Consider the following 16,664-nt stretch of genomic DNA (forward strand, 5'->3'; position numbering starts at 1 on the left):
TCATCAGCACAGCCCAGGAGCCATCTGAAGGCATTAACCAGTTTTTTAGTTGGCACCTGCTGCCTTGGTGTAAGTTATAGGGACAGATTTATAGCAAGCAGTGGGGTAGAAGGGCTAAGCCAACCCAAATCACCAATCAAAGAATTGGCACAACACATGCAGAGAGCATGCTTGGGTTAGGTAAGCAGATCAGCCACTTGTGTCAAGAGTGCAGTTTATTCAAGATGACTTTTCAGACAACGCAGTCCCTAAGGTTGGTAATGTAATCTGTCAAAGGAGGAAAAGGAAATCTCTCCGAGTGCAGGTAGAGATTTCTCCTCTGGAGATCACTGGGAGTGCATTGTTCCCGCTCCAGATCAGGAAGGAAGCTTTGGGAATTATTGTGTCCAGCACTCAGCTTCCAGATAGAGGCAAAGGTCTTCCTTTTCAATAACTTCAAGGAAGGAGATGCCATTACCTCTGCAGAAATAATTTTTGTCATATGAAATGTATTTTCTGTTCAAGTCAATATTCATAAGTGATCAAAAATGCACACTTGATAGAAAAGGGACTTGGAAAGATTTTGATTCCAGTCCATTTTCTGTCATCAAGACATTCAGTCTGAAGAAAACAATGTAATAATTGCATCAAAAAGAATAAAGTTCCTGGGAATAAACTTAACCAAGGTGGTGACAGACCTGTACACTGAAAACTGTAAGACATTAATGAAAGAAATTGAAGAAGACACAAATAACTGGAAAGTATTCCATGCTCATGGATTGGAAGGATTAATATTGTTAAAATGTCCATACTGGGGCCGGCCTGGTGGCATAGTAGTTAAGCTCGTGTACTCCACTTCAGCAGCCCAGGGTTCGCAGGTTTGGATCCCAGGTGCAGACCTACACACCACTTATCAAGCCATGCTGTGGCAGGCGTCCCACATAAAATAGAGGAAGATGGGCACAGATGTTAGCTCAGGGCCAATTTTCCTCAGCAAAAAGAGGAGAATTTGCAATAGATGTTAACTCAGGGCTAATCTTCCTCACCAAAAAAAAAAAAAAAGTCCGTACTACCCAAAGCAATTTACAGTTTCAATGCAATCCCTATCAAAATTCCAATGGCATTTTTAACAGAAATAGAAAAAGTATCCTAAAATTTGTATGGAACCACAAAAGACTCTGCACAGCCAAAGCAATCTTGAGAAAGAAGAACCAAGCTGGAGATGTCACACTTCCTGATTTCAAACTATATTACAAAGCTATAACCATCAAAACATTATGGTACTGGCATAAAACAGGCACGTATGTCAATAGAACGGAATAGAGAGCCCAGAAATAAACCCACACATATACAGTCAATTAAATTTATGACAAAAGAGCCAAGAATATATAATGGGGAAAAGGCAGTCTCTTCAAAAATTGGTGTTGGGAAAACTAGATAGCCACATGCAAAAGAGTAAAACTGGACCACTACTTTACACCATATATAAAAGTCAACTCAAAATGGATTAAAATACTTGAATGTAAGACCTGAAACCATAAAATTCCTAGAAGAAAACATAGGTGGTAAGCTTCTTGACATCAGTCTTGGCAATGATTTTTTGGATTTGACACCAAAAGCAAAGGCAACAAAAGCAAAAATAAACAAGTGGGACTACATCATACTAAAAAGCTTCTGCATAGCAAAGGAAACCATCAACAAAATGAAAAGGCAACTCACCAAATGGGAGAAAATATTTGCAAATCACATCTGATAAGGGGTTAATATCCAAAAAATATAAAGAACTCATACAACTCAATAGCAAAAAACCCAAACCATCCAATTAAAAGATGAGGATAGTGGGGCCGGCCCGGTGGTACAAGCGGTTAAGTGCACGTGCTCCACTGCGGTGGCCCGGGGTTCACCGGTTCGGATCCTGGGCGCGCACCGACGCACTGCTTGTCCAGCCATGCTGTGGCGGCATCCCATATAAAATGGAGGAAGATGGGCACGGATGTTAGCCCAGAGCCAGCCTTCCTCAGCGAAAAAAGAGGAAGATTGGCAGATGTTCGCACAGGGCTGATCTCCTCACAAAAAAAAAAAAAAAATGAGCAGAGGATCTGTACAGACATTTTTCCAAAGACGACTTACAGATGGCCAACAGGTACATGAAAAAGTGCTCAACATTGCTAATCATCAGAGAAAGGCAAATCAAAGCCGTAACGAGATATCACCTCACACCTGTTAGAATGGCTGTTAAAGACAAGAGATAACAAGTGTTTAGTGAGGATTTGGAGAAAAGGGAACCCTTGTGTACTGTTAGTAGGAATGTAAATTGGTGCAGACACTGTGAAAAACAGTGTCGTGCTTCCTCAAAAAATTAAAAATAGAATTACCATATGATCCAGCAATTCCATTTCTGAGTATTTATCTGAAAAAAAAAAATGAAAGCACTAATTCAAAAAGATATATGTACCCTCATGTTCGTTCAGCATTATTTACAATAGCCAAGATGTGGAAGCCAAGATACTTACTACAGCCAAGATAAGTGTCCATTGATGGATGATTGGATAAAGAAAAGGTAGTGTGTATATATATGTGTATATATATATATATATATATATATATACACACACACACAATGGAATATTATTGAGCCATAAAAAGAAGAACATCTTGCCATTTGTGACAATATGGATGGATCTTGAGGGCATTATGCTAAGTGAAATAAGTCAGACAGAGAAAGACAAATACTATATGATCTCACTTATATGTGGAATCTAAAACGAAAACAAAACAAGCTCACAGATACAGAGATCAGGTTGGTGGTTGCCAGGGTAGGGTGGGGAATGGGCAAAATGGGTGAAGATGGTCAAAAGGTACAAACTTCCAGTTATAAAATAAATAAGTCCTAGGGATGTAATGTATAACATGGTGACTACAGTTAATAATACTGTGTTGCATATTTGAAAGTTGCTAAGAGAGTAGATCTTAAAAGTTCTCATCACAAGAAAAAAAATTTGCAACTATGTATGGTGATGGATATTAACTAGACTTATTGTGTGGTGATCATTTTGCAATATATACAAATATCGAATCGTTATGTAGTACACCTGAAACTAATATAATGTCATATGTCAATTATACCTCAATAATAATAATTTAAAAAGACATTCAGCCTGACTACTTGTCCTGCATGTGCCCTAAAAAGGAAACAACCTGCAGGATAACAATAAAAGCACCACAGAACCTCATCGATGGCAGCCCCAAAGAGCAGAGAAGCAGAGCACCCCTGGGTTCTGTGTCACGATTCCATCTTCCAGTTCCCCATTGCTCAGCCCTGCTGGGCTCCACAAAGGATGAGTCCTCAGCAGCCACGAAACTGCTCTTTGCTTGAACAGCAAGTTCCCGAGCCCCCCACTACCGAGATTGTGCCCCCCACCCTTGAATCTTTGATATCCCGTCATCATGCCCCACTTGTTCCCTGGCTGGACTTGGGCCGTGGACATCCAACTTGAAGCACCTATTGACTGCCTCTCCCGCGTGATGTGTGAGTCAGGCTCTGAGACTTGAAGCTCTTTTTTTTTCTAGATACAAACCTTTTGGTACAACCCTTGCCTACTATTTGTGTGTCCCTGGACTTCTCTTTCACTCACAGTTTTCCCCAACTTGTACCAGGTATGATCAATTCTAGGGCAGATATAATTTCCTTTAGTGGTTTTCAACAGCCAGGTTGACTCGCACAATAATATCTCACGTTAAAATGGCACTGAGAGTTTACACAGCAGTTACACGTGTATTGACTCCATTTATCTTCTCAACTACCTTCTAAGGTCAGTGATATTACTCACCTTTTCTAAGAGATGAAACAGAGACACGGGGGTTAAGTAACCTCACAAAGGCTGTTCAACCAGTGAGTGGCAGAATTGGTTCCAGAACCCAGGTTTTCTGGCTCCAACTCCTCTGTTCTCTTGTCTCAGTTATTAACCTGCTTCTCTCAGCTCTGAGCACACTCTCCTAAACTTGGGCAGGAGCTCTCCAAACTCCATTTCTCCAACTCCCTTGCCAGCTGGCTTCCTGTTAGGTCCTGCCGATAGGGGGCATTTAGGGGAGACTGGCAGGTGGGGGGAGGGTGAAAGGGGCTTCCTTCCCCGCTTCCAGTTCCCATCAGCATTGCTCTGGCAGTGGCAGAGAGAAGGCTCCGCTGCCCTCTTCACTACTGCTGCAGCACCCGCCATGCTGTGCCTGCTCAGAGATGCCAGCAGTGGCTAGACTGCCAGCTGGGCTGTACTCTCTCATGCCCTAGACCAGGACCCCGGGAGCATTTGAGCATCTGTGGGGCACCCTCCCAGCCATGCTGGTGACCTGAGTACCCACTGGGGTGTGTCCCCACCCTGAGATCTAAGCCCTGGCCAGGCCTCCTTCTCAGAGGTACAAGCACCTCCCAGACGGAAGCCCCACCATCAAATCTGGTTGCAATGTCCTATTCAGAGGTCTAGGAACCCGCTGTGAGAAGCTTACCCCTCACCATCTGCTCCCCAGAGTGTTGCACCCTGTCCTCAGAGGCTGGAGCGCCAGCTCTGCAGAGATTTGAGTGGGCCCCTCCTCCAACACCTGGGTCCTGAAAACAACACCTCTTCCTTTTTCCTCCCAGCCCTGCATGGTGGTTCCTTCCTGCTGTGCTTAATCTCCAGGTTACCTGGGCATCCACTTGTTGCTCTTTCAGCCTCCCGATGTCTGCTTAATGGATTCTGTGCACTGATATACCTAACGTGCTTTCTCTTTTCCTGACTAGAACCTGACTGATATAGTATTTCTGGTACCAGAAGGAGGGGGTCCCATGAAACAGACTCTCAGAGATGGGAATTTGGTTCTGATTTGCCTCTGTCTTTGACCTTGACAGCAATGCTGAGCTCCTTGCCAATGAAACACTGGATATTGGCAACTCATGCATAGGCAGTGGTGTTGTGATTAATTGATGTTACCTGTGCTTGCTTGCAGCAAAGTGGCTATTGAAGGCAACACTTTGAGAAACCAGATGGCTGCTCCTGACTGCACTGGAGAACTTACAGAGAGGAAATGACCAGCTCAGGTCTTTAAACTTCTAGCTCTGTTTCTTGGTAGAACAGCACACAGTGTAGGGGTATATGTTGTCTCCAGAATCTAAAGGTGCTCCTAGTTGTAGGAGGTGTAAAGTGCAACAACTTCTCTTTTCCTTTGGAGATGATATCCTGACACGCTCTTGAGTGACGACCCCCCTAGAAACTGGAGAAGAGGTATGCGAGTGGACATCTTAGAGGGAGCACAGAGCGGGAGGATATTTCTGTCCTTTGTGAATGCTCACGGAGCCACATTTACAAAAGACTGTCAATAATCAGACGAGTAAGATGACACACTCAGTGGATGTTGGCCAGCTTTTCCCCTCAACTACATTTAGTCAATGGGTCCATGTACCAAGTGGCTGTGCTGGTGGGGATGGAAGCCCTGCACGTATTCCACAACTTTCCCTGCACTGCTGAGTGCCTGACCTGCCAATAGTAGAAACACATACTGAGCCCCAGATATGACATTATTCCTGAAGGCCGTCTGCAGGTAGAGTGATTACATTGGATCCTTTCTATTCTATTAAGAGGGGAGAAGCAATTTATACTAACGGAATAAGCCCTTATTCTCGAGGGGTTTTGTCTTTCACCTGCAATACTTCTGCAACATCGTCATCCATGGATTTATGGAATATGGAATATGTTGTTCGCTGTTGTGGTGTCCCTCACAACTTTGCTTCTGACCAAAAAACTCATTTCATAGCAAAAGAAATGTAGCAGTGGGTCTACGCCTGTGGAATTTGCTAGTCTTATCATGTCCCCCATCACCCACTTTATATAGGACGCCGCCGAGCATGGCTGGACAAGCAGTGCATCTGTGCGCGCCCAGGATCCGAACCGGTGAACCCCGGGCCACCGCAGTGGAGCACGTGCACTTAACCGCTTGCACCACCGGGCCGGCCCCACTATCCTCATTTTTTAATTGGATGGTTTGGGTTTTTTGCTATTGAGTTGTATGAGTTCTTTATATTTTTTGGATATTAACCCCTTATCAGATGTGATTTGCAAATATTTTCTCCCATTTGGTGAGTTGCCTTTTCATTTTGTTGATGGTTTCCTTTGCTATGCAGAAGCTTTTTAGTATGATGTAGTCCCACTTGTTTACTTTTGCTTTTGTTGCCTTTGCTTTTGGTGTCAAATCCAAAAAAATCATTGCCAAGACTGACGTCAAGAAGCTTACCACCTATGTTTTCTTCTAGGAATTTTATGGTTTCAGGTCTTACATTCAAGTATTTTAATCCATTTTGAGTTGACTTTTATATATGGTGTAAAGTAGTGGTCCAGTTTTACTCTTTTGCATGTGCTATCTGGTTTTCCCAACACCAATTTTTGAAGAGACTGCCTTTTCCCCATTGTATATTCTTGGCTCCTTTGTCATAAATTAATTGACTGTATATGTGTGGGTTTATTTCTGGGCTCTCTATTCTGTTCTATTGACATACGTGCCTGTTTTATGCCAGTACCATAATGTTTTGATGGTTATAGCTTTGTAATATAGTTTGAAATCAGGAAGTGTGACATCTCCAGCTTGGTTCTTAATAGAACATTGGAATGGCCCTCAGATGAGGCAGTCATATTGCAAGTTGAGAGACAACACCTGAGATGTTGGACACCATTCTAGCGTGTGTGGTAATTGATTCATGGTGCTGTTTCCCCCACAACCAGAGTAGAAGGGTGTGGAAACCAAGGGATGACGCTGGACTTGGCTCCTATCAGTAGTAAACCCATTGGAGAAATTTTTCTTCCCATCTCAGCAACTTTGAGTTTAGAGTCCTAAGTTAACAACAGATGTATGCTTCCACCGGGGGACGCAACAGTCCCATTAAATTGAGAATTGAGACTTCCTACTGGACATTTTGGGCTTTCACGCCGCTGAATAATAGGCCAAGAAGCATTTGCCCACTGGCTGGGACACTCGATCCTGATTATCAAGCAGAAAATGAGGTTGCTGTTACACGATAGGGGCAGGGAGGAATGTGTCTGGACCCTAGGGGATTCTCGGGGCAGCTCTTAGTCCTAAGTCCTACAACAAGAATTGATGGAAAACTCTAGAAACCTAAGAACAGCAGGACTGTAGAAGATTCAGTCCCTCAGGAATGAAATGAAAAGAAACAAAGTAGAGAACCCCGACCAAATGAGGGGCTCGCTCGCTCTGGGGAACTGGGATGTTGAATGAGTAATGGAAGAAGGACGTTACAGAAACCAACAATGGCCTTGTGTCTCATGTAGAAATGAGGACTGTAACAGCTGTGCTTGCCCTCCACTCGTTATTGCCTCATTTTATGTAAGCCTTGCTGTGGATGGTTGACTTTATAATTTCGTCTTAGGTGACAGAAGTTCAGGTGGTACTGTGACAGAACTAGAAGAGGAATTCACAGCAATCTGAGATGGGTAGAGGACAGTTGAGACCCTACCTTTTGGGGGACAGGGTGAGAGTGTCTTCATTTATAAGAAAGTTGGATGCCTCTTCTAGGGCAGAAGCAAGTTGTTATTGTATGAAATTTCAAGCAAGGGTAGGAGGTTGTATATGGATGTTGCTGGCTAAAGAGTGTTTATTTACCTATGTCTATTAGCTCTGAGACCATTCTTCTCTCTTCTGTTCTGTGATTTTGGGGTTGAGACTCTGCAAACTATATTTACCAATTTCCCTTGCCAGCTTCCTATTAGGTCTGTTAATGGTAAGCACTAGAGAGGATTGGAAGGCGGGAGTGGAGGGTAGAAGGGACTTCCAGTGGGCTCCTACCTCCACGTGTCTGGATGTGAGTGGGGTGGGACTTTCCTCCAGAGGCCCAAGCAGCAGCCCCATGAGGCCCCCTCATCCCAGTTCATAGTTTGGTAGCATCACCTCTTCCATTTTATTCCCCCAGACTGCTTCTGCTGTTATGAATTTCTGGGTTACTCCAGCATCTCTGTTTTGCTCTTTCAGCCTTCCAACACCTGTGTAACCAATTCCCTGTATTATTAAATCCTCTCTATTTGTAATATTTAGTACGATTTCTGTTTTCCTAACTGGACTTTACTATTACAACTTTCTACTCCACTATAATATGGCTATCTATATCAATGCCTATCTATATCTATCTGTCTATCTATCATCTACCTATCTACCTATCTATCTATCTATCTATCTATCTATCTATCTATCTATCTATCTATCATTATCTGTCTATTCTCTCTCTATCTGTCTACCTACCTGCCTACCATCCATTTATCTATCATCTAACATATCCTAATTTAATTAGCAAGAATGGCAAGCAAGATGATTTTTGTGAAGAATTCCTGAGTGAGGTCAGAGATGGCTGTCCACAGAATTCCAGAATGACAAAGCTTGCCTTTGCCTCTTCCCTTCTTCCTGCTTTAGTCTCTGTCCCTTCATCCTGGGCCTCCAGAGTCTCAAATCCCCTCCCTTCCAGATCTGTGCCCTTTTCCTGCCAATTTCTTCTAAACTTAACTGATAACTAAGGTATGGAAGCTTATGAAGAAAGGTGCAAGGAATGATCCATTTTGGAATTATTGGTACTTTTGAAAGCACTCTTGAAGCTGCCAAAGCTTTTCATGCTCAAAGGACTGCAGCAAGGTCTGACCGTAAGATGCCTCTGCCCATTACTAGGGAAGGGCTACACTGGTCTACCCTGATCAAGAGACTGAGTAGCTCCCATGGTAGTTTTCTGAAATTCTTGAGCCTCTGGAGCACACGATATGCTTCAATCAAGGAGACTGAAGCTGAACCATTTTTCAGCCTTTTTTTTTTTCCAGGTACTGCAAAAATCAGACAAAATAAATGACTTTTCAGGAAAATAGATCAGATACAAAATACTCCAGCACCCTTGAGCTTGATATTCTATTCCTGGTTACATCAAGGAGAGAGAATGGCCATAGATTGGCAGCCTGAGTGTGTGTAGATACCAAGGGCTTTCTCTTTGTGTTATTTACCTTAAAATGTATCAGTTAGGATGATTTGGCTGCAAGTAACAGACAATCCAACTCAACATTACTTAAGTAACCCAGCATTTCCCCTCTTAGGTATGTATGCAAGAGAAATGAAACAATATGACCACACAAAAACTTGTACATGAACATTTATAACAGCATTATTCATTATAGTCAAAAGGTGGAAACGACCCAAATGGCTATCAAATGATGAACGAATAAGCAAAATGTGGAATATCCATACAATAGAGTATTATTCAGCCATAAACAGGAATGAAGTATATGCTACAACATGGATGAACCTTGAAAACATTATGCTTGGTGAAAGAAGCCAGTCAGAAAAGACCAATTTATTGAATGATTCCATTTATATGAAATATCCACAATAGGCCATTCCACAGAGACGGACAATAGTAGTTGCTTAGGGCTGTGGGGAATGGGGGATTGGGGAGTGACAGATAAAATGTATATGGGTTTTTTTGTGGAGGTGATGAAAATGTTCTAACAATGACTGTGGTGATGATTGTACGACTCTGAATACACTAAAAACAATTGAATGGTGCACTTTAAATAGGTGAATTATGTGGTGTGTGAATTACATTTTAATTTATTATTACCAAAAAAATTACTTAAATCATGAGGGAATTTATTTCTTCCGTAACAGAAAGTCCAGAATTAGGTGAGTTTAATAGTTGATTAATCCAGTGGTTTAACCATGTCATCAAAGGCCTAAGTTCTCTCCGTCTTTCCACTCTGCCGTCTTCAGTTAGCTGCCCTCACGGTTTTAAGACAGCTGGAGCAGCTTCAGACGTCCTGGAGTCAGAAAAGGGAGTGTCCTTTTCTTATGTTCCTTTATTCAGGAAGCAAAGTCTTCCCCAGTAGTGTCCAAGCTAACCATCCATCGTATCTCATTGACTAGAACTGCTCTCCTACCAAACCCAGGAAGGGGACTGGCATCACCAAGACTGGCTTAGAGCAGTCAGGTTTAGCCCTGAGTCCTAAGCGGGAGAGGTGGACACTGGAATTTAACCAGGGCTCTGTCAGTGTGGAAGAGGAGGACAATGGCTGTCAGGGAGGCGGCCCCAGCATCTGCCAAAAAGAATGTTTGTTGTTAGTGCCATCAAGTCGATTGCCACTCTTAGCGCCCTGTGAACAACAGAACCCCGCCTGGTCTTTGTGGACCATCCTCTCACCTTCCCGTGCTGTATCAGACAAAGCTCCACTGCCATTCACAGGGTTTTCATGGCTAGTGTTTTCGGAAGCGGGGTGCCATGTCCTTCTCCGTAGTTTATCTTAGTCTGGAAGCTCTGCTGAAACCTGTCCACCATGGGTGACCCTGCTGGTATTTGAAAACCCTTTGGCATAGCTCACAGCATCACAGCAACACACAGCTGCCACAGTAGGACAGACAACAAATGGGTGGTGTGGTTCCCTGACTGGGAAATGAACCTGGGGCCACAGCTGTGAGAGCAACATCTTAACCACTAGACCACCACGGCTGGCTAAAAAGGAAGCAGGAAAGAGAATTTTCTTACAGGAAGAATGGGATCAAAGTTAACAATGAATTTACTTCTATCCATCGATCTGTCTGTGTATCTATCTCTATCATCTACCCACCTACCCACCTCCCTATACACACACACACAGATTTAAGATGCCTATACTTTTGATTCTTGTGACTAAGGGGTGTGGGTTTTTATCTTTTTGAAAAGTCTTCCAACATTTGCATTTTCATCAAAGCATCCCAAGTCGAGGAGAGTAACGCTGATGTGGAGCCAGGTCAGCTGGCATCCTAGCCTCTGAGCGGCGGTGTGGACCTCTGCAGGATTTGCCCAGCTCTCCTTCCTGGCGCAAGCGCTGGCTCAGCAGGAGCAGGCGGGAGGAGAGCGCGTCTGGCCGAGATCCTTTGGGGGTGAGGCGCGCACCCCGCTCTTGGCCTTGCCCACCTCTCTAACAATTCCTGTCCCCATCCGGCCCTCGCAGACGCTGGCAAAGGGTGCATGTGAGCTGCCCAGTCACATGTGGTTGTGTTTAACTCTAGAGAACTTTGAACCAACCTCAAGCTGCGCCAGTGGAGAGATCAAAGTCGATCAAGTGTATGTATTTCATAAACGGTGAACTTTTGTGAAAAAACCAACTCATTTAAGCCAAAGCCAAAGGGAGTGTTATGTTTTGACTGATGCATAAAACAAAGAAAGAAGGTTGTTTCCCCTGTGTGTTACTTGGGTTTTTTTTTTTTAAAGATTGTTTATTAAAATCCATACTTTAAAATAAACATAGAGAACTCTCGTGTTCTTTTTGTAAACAGGTTGGAGCCCTTTGAAGCCAAGGATAATGAGTATGATAGCAGATGGCTGTTTACCCTCTCCTGGGCTCCGTGTTTAGTTAGCTGGGTCTTGAAAACTTTAAATCTCTTTCTCCCTTGAGAGAGATTTTCAGAATTGACTCTGTTAGAGCAGAGAGAGAAGGACGGGACTGCGAGAGTTAGCATCTAAATTTGAATTTCTCTGCAAACAAGGTCCTCTCCCCGGGGCCGCACAGCCGGGGCCGCATGCTCTTCTTTCTCTGCATTAGTGTCTGAACCTAACCCGCTGGAGTCCTCCCACCTGCCCGACTGGGTCCCTTCCCAGCCTCTCTGCCCAGTGGTATGGAAACATGTGGAAACTTTGGCTCTGGAAGTAGGGAGAGGAGCCCTCGTTTGTGGCACTTGCCGACTTCTATGGCATGACTTGTCCCATCATGGCCCGTGGCAAGCTACCCACATCACCCACAGAGCGCTGGGCTGGAGAGGGATGGGCACAGTGCTCCGTGTGGCGGAGTGGCCCCCAGCATGATGACCTCCGCCTCTGCCCACCTTTCCCTCCTGGGCCTGGGAATCAACAAACAATTTCATTTCAGTACACATTTCTAAAGCACGGTTTCCCCTGCTATGGGGTAAGTTTCTTCTCTTGTTTTAATGTCCCTGTCCTGGTGCTGTAGAGATACTGGCTTCCATTTTCTTTGCTCCACCAGCAGGCAGTGATCGGCTGGGCTATTCTGGTCACTTCCTTTGGACAGTTCCTTGAATTGTTTCCATGTCATTGTATGATTCACCAAGCCCAGCTTCCCTTCCCCTCTTAGGCAGCTGGGAAAATCAGACTCCCTTCATATTTTCCTTTGTTAAACTGCTGTATCCTGGAGTCATTCATGTCTCACTGGGCAGGGGCGGTGTGAGCTGTGGGCCCAGCATCCAGCTCTTGCAGGCACCAGACATGTTCCTGGATGGGTGGAAAGCCATCCTGGGAGGAGACTGGGGTGCCTGGGGTGAAGAGGTTTTTCCACTGAGTTCCAAAGTCTCAGTGGATGAATGTGGGACCCGCATCCTGTCATAAAGCTGGAGGCAGGACACTTTTTCAACATGATGAGAGCTTTGTCCAAAAACATAAACACAGATTTTGACCTTGTGGTTTAAAAGGTGGAAGCTTAAGCAGTGCTTTGCAAAAAGGCTGGAAACTCAACAGGTGATGCACACAGCTGACAGGGGCATTCACGGGGCCAGTGGAGTCTGTTCAGACCCAGGTGCGGCTAGAAGGGGCCAGGCTACAACTCTGGACTGGCAGTCCTTCTCATGGAGCCAGACTCTGCTGGGGCCTCGACAGCTGCCCAGGATTGAGATAGAGCCCAAAGAACTCTTCTGAGAAAACGGTCTTAGAAATCAAAGATGGCTCAGCTTTATTATGACTATTTGGATCAAGGCGCCCACCGTGGCTCTTCTGGCTGAGGCAGGAACTGAGGCAGAGAGGACCCAGGGCTTCCTCTCACCTGCCAGCCTGTCATTCCTGAAGCACCTGGTACCTGCTCAGGGTTCCGATGGGCAGTGTACGGGGGTGATCCTTTGGAAAGACTTATACCACTTAGTAGTTAGAAGTTAGGGGAGAAAATAGAGACCCACAAACAATTAGAGGGATGGTTTTACCCAGTCCTGTCCCCTCCTTGCCACCTTCCAGCCCATCACTTCTGTTATTCCTAACACTGACAATAACAGCAGTAAGAGGTGTCACTTACTACATGTTGATTGCATGTCAGCCACTGTGCAGACCACTCTGCACCAATTATTTCATTTAACCATTACATTAACCTGGTGAGTTTGCATTTTACAGCAAGGAGACTGAGGCTCAGAGGGAGGTTATTAATGTGCCCAAGGTCACAACTGGGCTGAAGTCTGAGCCCAAGTTTAATGACTCCAAGGCTGTCCTCCTCCCCACTATCCAATCTTGCTTCTCTGAACCCCAGTGTGAGATGGGGTGAGCTGGGATTCTCGTGTCCTGTTCATGTCCTCCCCGAACACACTAGAAACTAGACCATATTCCAGCTTCAGTACTGGGCTCGGCCAAGCCAGGGATGAGAAGAGGAACAGAACCTGTCCCACCCAGGCCCCAGAGACACACCTGCCTGCAGGTTCCCAGGAGAGGCAGCTCAGAGTGTTCGGTAGGCTCTGAGATGTGCCCTGTGTCTGTCTCCAGCTCTCCTATGCTCCGCCTCCACTCTGGGGTCATGGTTTCCACCCCACTCACTCACACTTGTGTTCCTCTGACCCATCTAAGCCTTTCAGGCAGATGACCCTGCCAGATGGATGGTTGGCCTGGCTTTCCATTTCACTTTGGCCCTTGGACTCTGAGCTCAGGCCCCACGCCTCAGTTTCATGCCCTGCAGTCCCCAGGCAGAGCCTGCTCTGCTCCTGGACCTGGCTCATTGCCTGCCCCAGGCCAGTGCTGGGGAGGAGCAGGGCCTGGATGGTGGCCCGCTCTTCTCGCGGCTTGCTCCTTGAAGGGAGACACGGACCCCAGCTCCACACTCTCCTTCGCTTTCCTTGGTGCCTGAGTTTCTCATTGATCTGGCTGGAGTATGCTTCCTCCTCCTCACGGTGACAGCACAAATCCAGCCACAGCCAATCGCCTCTGTTAATTGTCCACAGTTAATTAATCATCATGGTTGACAATTCCCAACGTAGAAGAAGAAACAGGGACTGTATGCGGTCTATCCATTAGCCATCGGGGACTTTGGGAACATTATTTACCTCCCTCTGCTCCCATTTGCTTATCTGCACCATGGGGATGATAATAACAGAACTCAGCTCCTGGAGCTGTTTCGAGGATTACATGGCTAACGTAGGAAAGTGCTGAGAACAATGCTTGGCATAGAGTGATCCCTGTCGATGTGTTAGCTATTCATATTCTTGAACATATGTTGCTTCCCTTCGTCTGGGGGTCCTGATCTGTGGTCACTAAGCAATGGATGGCCAGATGGCCACACAAAAATAAGTGGACTTTGTCCTGTTAGTTCCAACCACATTAGCAACCAATCAGATTCATAGTATGGGGCACTTGGCTCAATTAGCCCCCGCTGACCCTTAATTCCAGGTGACCCAGCATTACTAGACAGTGTCCAGGAGTCTGAACTAGTCACCTCTAAACATGGGAAGGAACTTTCAGCAAAGAGGTAGTCTGGTCTTCTAAATTCCTAAAATTCCCCACGTAGCTTTGGACAAATCACACAATCCTTCCACCCACTCAACATTATCATGTCCAGATGGCCTCATGACTGCCCAGCATTTTCAACGAACTGTATGAAAATGTATATTAAAAATTAGAAAAAATAGTCCCTGCTTACAACAGTCTAGTATGTAGACCACAAAATAACAGTAGATTCCAAAGCAGGTAGTCAGAAATGTAGACGGAAGAATGAGCAATGTGTGATGAGTAACTACTTAGCTAACTTGACACAGCAAACCAAGCAGAGCTCTGATGGCCTGGGTTGGTGGCCTGCTTGAGCCCACTATTTGGTTTGCAGCATCTCTTTGTCTTTGCTGCATTGGCTCGGAGTTTGCATGTGGTGGGGGGCGTTCCGGGAAGCCTGGCCCTCCTGCCACAGGATTTGCACAGCAGCTCTGAGCTCAAGAAAGATGTGGGTGGGACAGGCTGCAGGTGCTTCCCCGCACTTGCAGCCACCCTGCTCTGGTTTCCTTAAGCCTTCCCCTCTGATGCTGTTGATGAACCATCCAGAGAGCCGAGGAAATAACTAGCCCACCTACTTCCTGGGAGGACGAGAAGTCCCTGTCTCTCTGCAGTGGAGGGGAAGAGCGACACTCTCATAGCTGTCAGCATATTCTCTCAACCTGGGAAAAACGAAGGAAAGCTTGGTTGGAACATTGTAATTGCTAAGCTAATGTGTGCACGCACACCAAGACAGTGTGCACCATAAGCTGACCTTGAAATTTTTGAGGGTCATCTGTCTCGTAAGCCACAAGGACTCTTGGACAATAGTCACCATTGCTACAGTGTGGTGTCTGGGTACTAGTTCCCAGGAAGACCACTGCACGCTGGGTTTTGAGATGTGGCGACGGCCTGAGCGTGTGTGCCCGTGCAAGTGTGTGTGTGCTGTGCATCCATCAGAGCAGCTCAGGGCACCGAGGCCAGGCCTGGAGTGTCAGGCACCCTATTCTCAGACTGACAGCTGTGCCTCACTTGCTTGCTTTCATCAACAGGTGAAAATTACCATGTGTCCACACTGTTGTGAGGACTGGTGAGAAAAGTTGTGAGGCAACACTTCGAGAACAGTAAAGCCCTGGACACGCTGAGATGTCGACCAATGGAAAGTATGGTATTTAGAAGTGGGGGCATCAAACCCAGACCCGACTAGCAGGAATCCAGATCTGGAAAACCACCTACCTAACAAGAGACACTTTTCCCTGAAAAACACTGACATGGAATGCTTGGTCCCTGGGAATGTGCTCATCACCTCTCCCTGGCTGCAGAAAGGTTAGGACCCTCAGCAACACTGGGAGCCCAGCAATCTCTTCCTGTGACTGTCTGTCTCCATGTGCTCTGCTCCTACATGGGTTCTCATTTTTTTCCCTTTTCCTCCATTAAGACCTTCTCTTGAGGAGAGTCTGATGAACTAATTTCTCCTATGATGTCAATTACCGATAAAGCCTGAAGTGTTATTCTCTCCGAGATAATGGTATCTTAAGAGGAAAGAAGGGAATAAGTCTTTAAGTGTGGTTTTTCAGGCATCACCGAGCAAGGAGGGAAGGTGGGGTTTTGATACACACACACACACGTGTGCACGCACGCACAAACATGCACACAATGGCATACATTATTCAAATCTATGTCACTCTCCGGAAAGGGCAGTGCTGGCTCTTCTCACAATAGGAGAAAAGAAGGCAGACATTGTCCAGACCCATCTGTCATTCCTTCCTTCCAGATCCTTGCTGAGTGCCTAGCACACACAGGCACTGTCCTGGACACTTCCTTTTCTCGCTTGCTAAACTGTAGACTTGTTGAAGCATAAGTCTTACAGCGTATGCAGCTCCGCAGCACGGGGGCTGAAGGAAGGCGGGTGAGTTCCTCCTGGAAGCCCCGATGTGAGGCCCACGCTGACCGCCCAGCACTCCCTGGGGGAGGCCAGGCCGGGTCTTGTGCACTGGGGCTCTCTGGCCTTTGCTTTAGCTTGCCCCTGGTTGAGTGCCGGGTGTCTCTCGGGTAATTTAGCCCACCTTCCAGCACTGTGGCCTTGCAAGCCCACATTCTTGAGTCAGAGAGAAACCAGGCGGCTGGAAGCTGGTGTCAGATTGCACAGCTTTGGCTGGCTGGCGGGCTGTAGGACTGTTCTGTTTGCTCTGTAAGGCACTCT

The sequence above is a fragment of the Diceros bicornis genome, chromosome 36, assembly GCF_020826845.1.
Source record: "Diceros bicornis minor isolate mBicDic1 chromosome 36, mDicBic1.mat.cur, whole genome shotgun sequence".
Classification (NCBI taxonomy): domain Eukaryota; kingdom Metazoa; phylum Chordata; class Mammalia; order Perissodactyla; family Rhinocerotidae; genus Diceros; species Diceros bicornis.